Below are 9,010 nucleotides of genomic sequence, written 5' to 3'. Positions count from 1 at the left end.
CCGGGGACACTCTGATGCCAAAGTCAGTAAGGAAGAACAAGAGAGCAAACTGAATTGACAAAGGGTAAGTAAAAGTGTACCTTGATAGCCTAGGGATGTAGGCTATATATAGCTAGGAAGTCGTAACCTTCAGCAACTAGAAGGTCTCCATTAATGCTCCATTAATGGCGGTTACTGGTTACCTTTAAGCTGGCGGTTACTGGTTACCTTTAACCTGGCGGTTAGCTAATTGATAGCTCATTAATGGTCTTTATGGCCGAGTCGGCGGTTAGCCGTTACTGTGATGAATCAGGTGAAAGAGGAGATTCGCCTCATAGGTTCGCCAGCGGATCTCACTGAGCTGAACCGTGGAGATCCGCCATCCGGTTCTTCTTGCGGCGTTCTCAATGTGAATATCCCTTTTGGTCCTTGGGATAATACTCTGTCAGTAAGATGAATATCCCTTTTCGTATTCTTTGATCCGTCAAGGCGTATGTACGCTCTCCTGGAGAGCTATGGCGGGTCTCCGCTACTCGCTCTCTTCGGGCGTATCTCGTTATGGCGTATCTCGCCATGGTCCACGTGGCGTGGCATAATGCTAGAGACTCCTTCCTTTTCCTCATTATTTGCATATTCTCCCCTGCATTAATTATCATTAATTCCACATTAATCATGTATAAATATCTCTTTTAGAAGGAATAATGGTTTGCCATTATTTCTATTTATTTTCCCTTATTCCTTATTCAAGAATAATTTGGGTTGTTATCAGAAGCCCCCCCTAAAGGTATAAAAAGCTCTTTAGGGCTGTCTAAATGGTGTTTTATTTTTCTATCTTGGAGGAAAGTGGACCCGCCCTAGATGGGGGATCATATATAGAAATGATGCGCCTTTTGGGGCTTCCTTATGCGGGATCTTATGAACAAGATCCGCCCTATGTGGGATCATATATGGATATGATACGCTTTTAGGGGATTTTGCTTCTTCGTGGATAGGTGGCCAACCGTATCCATTGTTAGCCTCTAGGGGCTTCTTGAGAGTTATATTTCCTTTAGAAAGGAATAACCTGCCCTTTATAGGATCATTTGTTCCTACCCCATAGGATTATGATTCGCCTTTAGGGACTTATTTTCTTCAGTTCTGCCATATTGAGAAGAATGACCCGCCCTTAGGGATCAGTAAGAATGATCAGCCATTTAGGGACTTTTGTGCATTTTGTGGAGGCGAGACTTTGTTATTTCTATGATGAAGATGAGGATTCATTACTTTGATGAAGACGAGGCTTCATTGTTTGGATGAAGACGAGGCTTCATTGATTGGATGAAGACGAGGCTTCATTGATTGGATGAAGACGAGGCTTCATTACTTGGAGATGAAGACGAGGCTTCATTATTTGGAGATGAAGACGAGGCTTCATTATTTGGAGATGAAGACGAGGCTTCATTACTTGGAGATGAAGACGAGGCTTCATTACTTGGAGATGAAGACGAGGCTTCATTACTTGGAGATGAAGACGAGGCTTCATTACTTAGAGATGAAGACGAGGCTTCATTACTTGGAGATGAAGACGAGGCTTCATTATTTGGAGATGAAGACGAGCCTTCATTACTTGGAGATGAAGACGAGGCTTCATTACTTGGAGATGAAGACGAGGCTTCATTACTTGGAGATGAAGACGAGGCTTCATTAGTTGGAGATGAAGACGAGGCTTCATTACTTGGAGATGAAGACGAGGCTTCATTATTTGGAGATGAAGACGAGGCTTCATTACTTGGAGATGAAGACGAGGCTTCATTACTTGGAGATGAAGACGAGGCTTCATTACTTGGAGATGAAGACGAGGCTTCATTACTTGGAGATGAAGACGAGACTTCATTATTTGGAGATGAAGACGAGGCTTCATTACTTGGAGATGAAGACGACGCTTCATTAGTTGGAGATGAAGACGAGGCTTCATTATTTGGAGATGAAGACGAGGCTTCATTACTTGGAGATGAAGACGAGGCTTCATTACTTGGAGATGAAGACGAGGCTTCATTACTTGGAGATGAAGACGAGGCTTCATTACTTGGAGATGAATACGAGGCTTCATTATTTGGAGATGAAGACGAGGCTTCATTACTTGGAGATGAAGACGAGGCTTCATTATTTGGAGATGAAGACGAGGCTTCATTACTTGGAGATGAAGACGAGGCTTCATTACTTGGAGATGAAAACGACGCTTCATTACTTGGAGATGAAGACGACGCTTCATTACTTGGAGATGAAGACGATGCTTCATTACTTGGAGATGAAGACGAGGCTTCATTACTTGGAGATGAAGACGAGGCTTCATTACTTGGAGATGAAGACGAGGCTTCATCACTTGGAGATGAAGACGAGGCTTCATTACTTGGAGATGAAGACGAGGCTTCATTATTTGGAGATGAAGACGAGGCTTCATTATTTGGAGATGAAGACGAGGCTTCATTATTTGGAGATGAAGACGAGACTTCATTACTTGGAGATGAAGACGAGGCTTCATTATTTGGAGATGAAGACGAGGCTTCATTACTTGGAGATGAAGACGAGGCTTCATTACTTGGAGATGAAGACGAGGCTTCATTATTGGAGATGAAGACGAGGCTTCATTATTTGGAGATGAAGACGAGGCTTCATTACTTGGAGATGAAGACGAGGCTTCATTATTTGGAGATGAAGACGAGGCTTCATTACTTGGAGATGAAGACGAGGCTTCATTATTTGGAGATGAAGACGAGGCTTCATTACTTGGAGATGAAGACGAGGCTTCATTACTTGGAGATGAAGACGAGGCTTCATTATTTGGAGATGAAGACGAGGCTTCATTACTTGGAGATGAAGACGAGGCTTCATTATTTGGATGAACCCTTTGCTTTCCAGAACTATTTTTACTAATGCATTATATCTTTTAGCAAGTAATTTTCTAGAATCTGCTTTAGGATTTCTCCGATTGTTTAGGATAGGTGGCCAGCCGTACCCCAATGTGTGAACCTTTGTGAAGGTTTAGAAGCTGTTCTATTCCTTCTAGAGGAAGTAAAGCTGCCTAGGGGATCAACTTGCTACCTATCTTTGAGGTGAAGCGATCTGCCCGTAGGACTTGTGAACCCTTCTTTGGGAAGGGAGTGAGAGAGTGTAAAGTCCTTGCGTCCAAGGAATGTTTTAACTCTTTCTCGAATGGTGATCATCTAAATATGGATCCGCCCATGAGAGTGTTCTCCTATCTTTGAGGAGAAAGTTGAGGGTGTAATGATCTCATGTTTGAGACGATTTTAACCCGCTTTTGATGGTGGTCAATCATTTTCTTGTCTTTGAGGAGAGAGTTGAGCTCATTTGAAAGCTCCTGAGGGTTTGTGCTTCTTATCTCTATGGAAAGGGGATCCGCCCGTTATGGGATCAATTATCCTATCTTTGAGGTAATTGATCCGCCTATGGAACTTTTCATTCGCCAGCCACTGGGCGTATATCAGCACTAAAAGCTAGGCAAATGAATATAAGAAGTATGGCGAGAAAGAATAAATTATAAAATGTAGGATACTATAACAGTTTAATGCACATATAAGAATATGTAAAAATACTGATTTTTAGGCCCATGGTTCCGTCTTTTCTGAGCAACTAGAACCGCATCCTCAATGATGTTTAACTTATGAGTAATCACATCTGGGCTTACTCCTGTGGGGATCTCATTCTCCTATGTAAATACACTTTCAGACTCAATGAGAACTTTTTTAACATCCTCTTTGATCTCAAGTTTTAATCCTTTGGTGATTCGCACCCGCTTTCCATCAGCAATAAGGAGCGTTTCTGTATCGCCCAAAGCTGTAGTGACAAGTTAATATTTCTCACCTTCGTCCTCTTTGGATTGTGGGCGGATTGATAGTGACGCCGAGTATAAGTCTCTTTAGCCACCTTTTGGTTCCCGCTAATCATTACTCCTCCTTTGCTGGTGGGAATGTACATTATCAGACGACGGATGGAAATTAGGGCTGCAACCTCTGGCCCTTGGTCTGGATAGTGTGACCCGTCACTCCAATGATGTCAACAATGGTTGTTTCTATTTGGATCGGATCAACCTTTAGTTTGGCGAATGCACCTTTGGTGATGACATTGCGAGAACTGCCCGTGTCTTTACTCGCTTCATTTTATCTCCCATCCTTGAATCGCCATTGTTACTACCAATGCATCTACATGTGGAGAGATTACTGGACCTGTTTCTACAAAAGGGGCAATTGAGGGATGTTTTATCCAGAACGGATATTTTTGCTTTCTCCACGGGTGGCTGATACACTGGTCCATTTGCTATGACATTAATGACACTTTTGAATTTCTTTTTGGGATCTGCCTTTTGCTTGTCGTCTTGTTATTTGTTATTCTGGACAAAGCTATCTAGTTTTCCAACTCCCAGCAAGCTTCAGTGTGGTGGCCAACCTGTAGTACGCTTTGGCGTTTCTTCCAACGGTTACATGCTCCCCTTCTTTGGGTTTGGGATATGTAATGTCCCGCTTATATTGATTCTTTTCTTTTATATTATGGCAAGTTGGAAGCTTTAATCATTTTTTCCGCCTCGTACTCCATGATTCGTGCTGTGAATGGCGAATTCTTGTTAACTGGATGGCGTACCTTTCTGCATTGTTATCTTGTCTATATAGAGCGGCATGCACTCGCCTTTCAATCTCATCATTCGTGTGTTCAATGTTGAATCATGATGGTGAAGCCGGTTCTTGATCTTGATCTCGATCATGTTGAGGTTATGCTTGGAGATATGGTTTAACGCGGATGGATGTTGTCACAACCGTGGGAGCCATTTTATCTAGCTTCGAATATCTTATCTCCGCATCCTTCAACATTTTGCTAACATAATAGATGGAGAACTGCTGGCCTTCTTCTTCTTGAATAACCACGGTGCATATAGTTTTATCCATGACAGATTGATAAAAATGCAGGTCTCCCCTTCAGATTGGCCTGCTCATCAAGGGTGGTTCTGCTAGGAATTGTTTTATACCTTGATATGCTTGTTGACAATCTTTCTAGTACGATGATCCGCCCGTTCAACCTCTGGATCTTTCTAACCCATAGTGGGGCTTTCATTTAGGTGCCCTTTTCACCTTTTTCCTCGCATGGCTTTTATTTTATCTGGATTTGCTCTAACTCCTTTTTGGCCAATGACATAGTCAAGGAATTTTTCTGAAGTGACTTTGCATATACACTTCTTTGGATTGAGCTTTATTTTTCATATCAGTGTTTGCACTGGTTGTAGTATTAGCAACTCCCTTGTACCTGTGGGTTAGCAATGAAAGAACTCCAGAATTGGGGCATACTCTGTCCATTATTAAAAGATTGTGGTAAGTCATAAAAGCTATATTCACTTACCTTGGGGATCAATGGCTTGATCCATGGAACATACTTCATAGCAAAAGAATGTTTGCATTTGCCTTGTTGGCAAATATCATGTATGATGCAATTCTCTTTATGGAATTTTTAGTTCATCTTGGAATCAACTTAATAATTCCTTCACGCTGGTCCCTGACTCTAGAATGAACTTAGTCAAAGGATAAAACCGAGTAAATATTATATGTCAAACAAATTCATAATAGAATTTTAATCGTGCTTGTTTTAATAATAATATCACGTATAACGGTCATAACCATAAAGATTGCTACTGCACATGAATATCATAATGAATTTTTAATAAGTAACCATAATGAGAATGGTTTAAGAATAATGGCCTTTTGTATTTCAATGCGCATTAATATCCGAGATAGCATATTTATTTTAAACGTCATAAAAGTTATGACATTCTATATTGGGTAAGATATCTTACATAGTTGCTATTTACTTGCAATTAATATTGTGCATTCATACATTAATGGCATTCAGAGATCATGAAAGCCTCATTTGAATGAGGTGTAATTAAAGAAAGTTAAGTGATAATATAGTTATATATAAAATTACTCTTATATCATTTCATTTGTACGAATAAAATAAAAGAGAAAGGGTAATTTTGGAAGAAAAATACATGTACCATGATTCTCCTCCAATTTGGAGTGTAAGGAAAATTACTCAAAATCCACTCTCACCTACCTTCACATACAATCCTCCAATTTTTAAGGAATTCTCATGTATATCCTAAGAATTTTGCATAAATTAATGTTCTGGTCCGAAACCGACACTTGCACTATTTTGTAGTTAGCTCAGGACACGAAAGTTTTGTTTATCCAATTTGGTAATTCATCAACCCATAATGGCCTTAATAGTTAGGGACAATTACAGGATAATTACAAATAGACTCAATATTTTCAAGTCTCTTGTGTTGGTAACAGAAATTCTAACAATGTCAAATAAACAGTTTTTATATGAATAGACACATCCTTGTAAAAAAGGACATGAAATAACTGTTTGACAAAACAATATTCAAAAATATGAATTTTTGATATTAAAAGTACTATATGGGAGAAAAGCCATATATAGATGGTGAATAGTACAAGGAAAAACCAAATATGATTTTTTTTTGTAATTTCTTCTAATAGTTATATGCATGTTCATCCAAAAGACCGACCAGATTTAAATCATTTGTAATTACTTGAGCCCTTTTATGATATTTTAATATCAAATGACAAAATCACATTGAATGGATGATTTTTTTTGTAAATCCCAAGATTACGGGTCTTATACATGCGTTTGTACTAATTCAATGATAATATCATATTACACTTGTCATGCATAAAAATATGAGGGCATAGTAAGCATGCAAGATTTAATGAAAGATTTGTGTTTATTACTTCATCTTTCACAGTTTATTAGATTTATCATAATAACATGTAATGATATTCATAGCACTTTATAAGAGTGAGGGATCTCAATTTTCTTTAATTAAAAATGGAATAAGAAAGGGGAGGAAACTTATCTTTTTCATCATAAAATTCCAGATTCAATGTAGAAAACTCTTTCCCACCAATATATGGAGAACTGTATATTTGGATAGATTTGTTGTACTGATTGAGCCAAAGTTTGAGATTGTGATTTATATTCTGTTGACTCCATTGTTTTGTTCTTTGTGAAACTCTATACAATCAAGATTTTGTGATCTTCTGTTTGTTAGAGATCCACGATCACCGCACCAATTGATAACTCGGGGAAAAATCCTTGATCGGAGCACTTCCCTGTGAGGCGCCGTTGGGATCGGCCGGGGACACTCCGATGCCAAAGTCAGTAAGGAAGAACAAGAGAGCAAACTGAATTGACAAAGGGTAAGTAAAAGTGTACCTTGATAACCTAGGGATGTAGGCTATATATAGCTAGGAAGTCGTAACCTTCAGCAACTAGAAGGTCTCCATTAATGCTCCATTAATGGCGGTTACTGGTTACCTTTAAGCTGGCGGTTACTGGTTACCTTTAACCTGGCGGTTAGCTAATTGATAGCTCATTAATGGTCTTTATGGCCGAGTCGGCGGTTAGCCGTTACTGTGATGAATCAGGTGAAAGAGGAGATTCGCCTCATAGGTTCGCCAGCGGATCTCACTGAGCTGAACCGTGGAGATCCGCCATCCGGTTCTTCTTGCGGCGTTCTCAAGGTGAATATCCCTTTTGGTCCTTGGGATAATACTCTGTCAGTAAGATGAATATCCCTTTTCGTATTCTTTGATCCGTCAAGGCGTATGTACGCTCTCCTGGAGAGCTATGGCGGGTCTCCACTACTCGCTCTCTTCGGGCGTATCTCGTTATGGCGTATCTCGCCATGGTCCACGTGGTGTGGCATAATGCTAGAGACTCCTTTCTTTTCCTCATTATTTGCATATTCTCCCCTGCATTAATTATCATTAATTCCACATTAATTATGTATAAATATCTCTTTTAGAAGGAATAATGGTTTGCCATTATTTCTATTTATTTTCCCTTATTCCTTATTCAAGAATAATTTGGGTTGTTATCAAAGAAGTAGCTGCTATGGTTTGCTTCATAGAACGCCAAGAAATTGCAATATCACCACATGTAAACACATATCCTGTTTGTGATCGAGCAGTATGAGGATCAGACAAATATCCTGCATCAGCAAAACCAATCAAGTCTTCTTTGGACTGGTTAGAAAAGAATAAGCCCATATCTTTCGTACCTTGAAGGTAACGAAATACATGTTTAATCCCATTCCAATGCCTTCGGGTTGGACATGAGCCAAACCTTGCTAACAAATTCACAGAAAATGATATGTCGGGTCTTGTATGACTAGCAAGGTACATCAATGCCCCAATTGCACTTAAGTATGGTACTTCTGGACCAAGAACTTCTTCATTGCTTTCCCGAGGACGGAATGGGTCCTTATCCACATCAAGTGATCTTACAACCATTGGGCTACTCAACGGGTGTGCTTGATCAAAATAGAATCTCTTAAGCACCTTTTCTGTGTATGTTGTTTGATGCAGAAGTATTCCATCTTTCAGATGTTCAATTTGCAATCCCAAGCAAAATTTTGTCTTTCCAAGATCTTTCATCTCAAATTCTTTTTTCAAATATTCCACTGTATGTGAAATCTCTTCAGGAGTTCCGATGATATTTAAATCATCAACATACACTGCAATTATGACAAATCCAGACCCAAATCTCTTAATAAAAATGCACGGGCTGATAGGGTCATTCTTATAGCCTTCTCTTATCAAATATTCACTAAGGCGATTATACCACATACGCCCTGATTGTTTCAATCCATAAAGAGATCTATTTAACTTTATGCAGTAATGTTCTCGAGAACTAGATCTTGCTGCTTCTGGCAGTTTAAATCCTTCTGGGACTTTCATATAAATTTCATTATCCAGTGGACCATATAAGTAGGCTGTGACTACGTCCATTAAACGTAAATCAAGTCCTTCTCTCATTGCCAGACTTATGAGAAACCTAAGAGTAGTTGCATCCACCACAGGGGAATATGTTTCTTCATAATCAATTCCAGGTCTTTGTGAGAATCCTTGTGCAACCAAGCGTGCTTTATATCTCACAATTTCTCCATTTTCATTCCTTTTTCTCA

Source organism: Euphorbia lathyris, chromosome 2 (genome assembly GCF_963576675.1).
Source record: "Euphorbia lathyris chromosome 2, ddEupLath1.1, whole genome shotgun sequence".
Classification (NCBI taxonomy): domain Eukaryota; kingdom Viridiplantae; phylum Streptophyta; class Magnoliopsida; order Malpighiales; family Euphorbiaceae; genus Euphorbia; species Euphorbia lathyris.
This window is presented reverse-complemented; position numbering follows the sequence as displayed.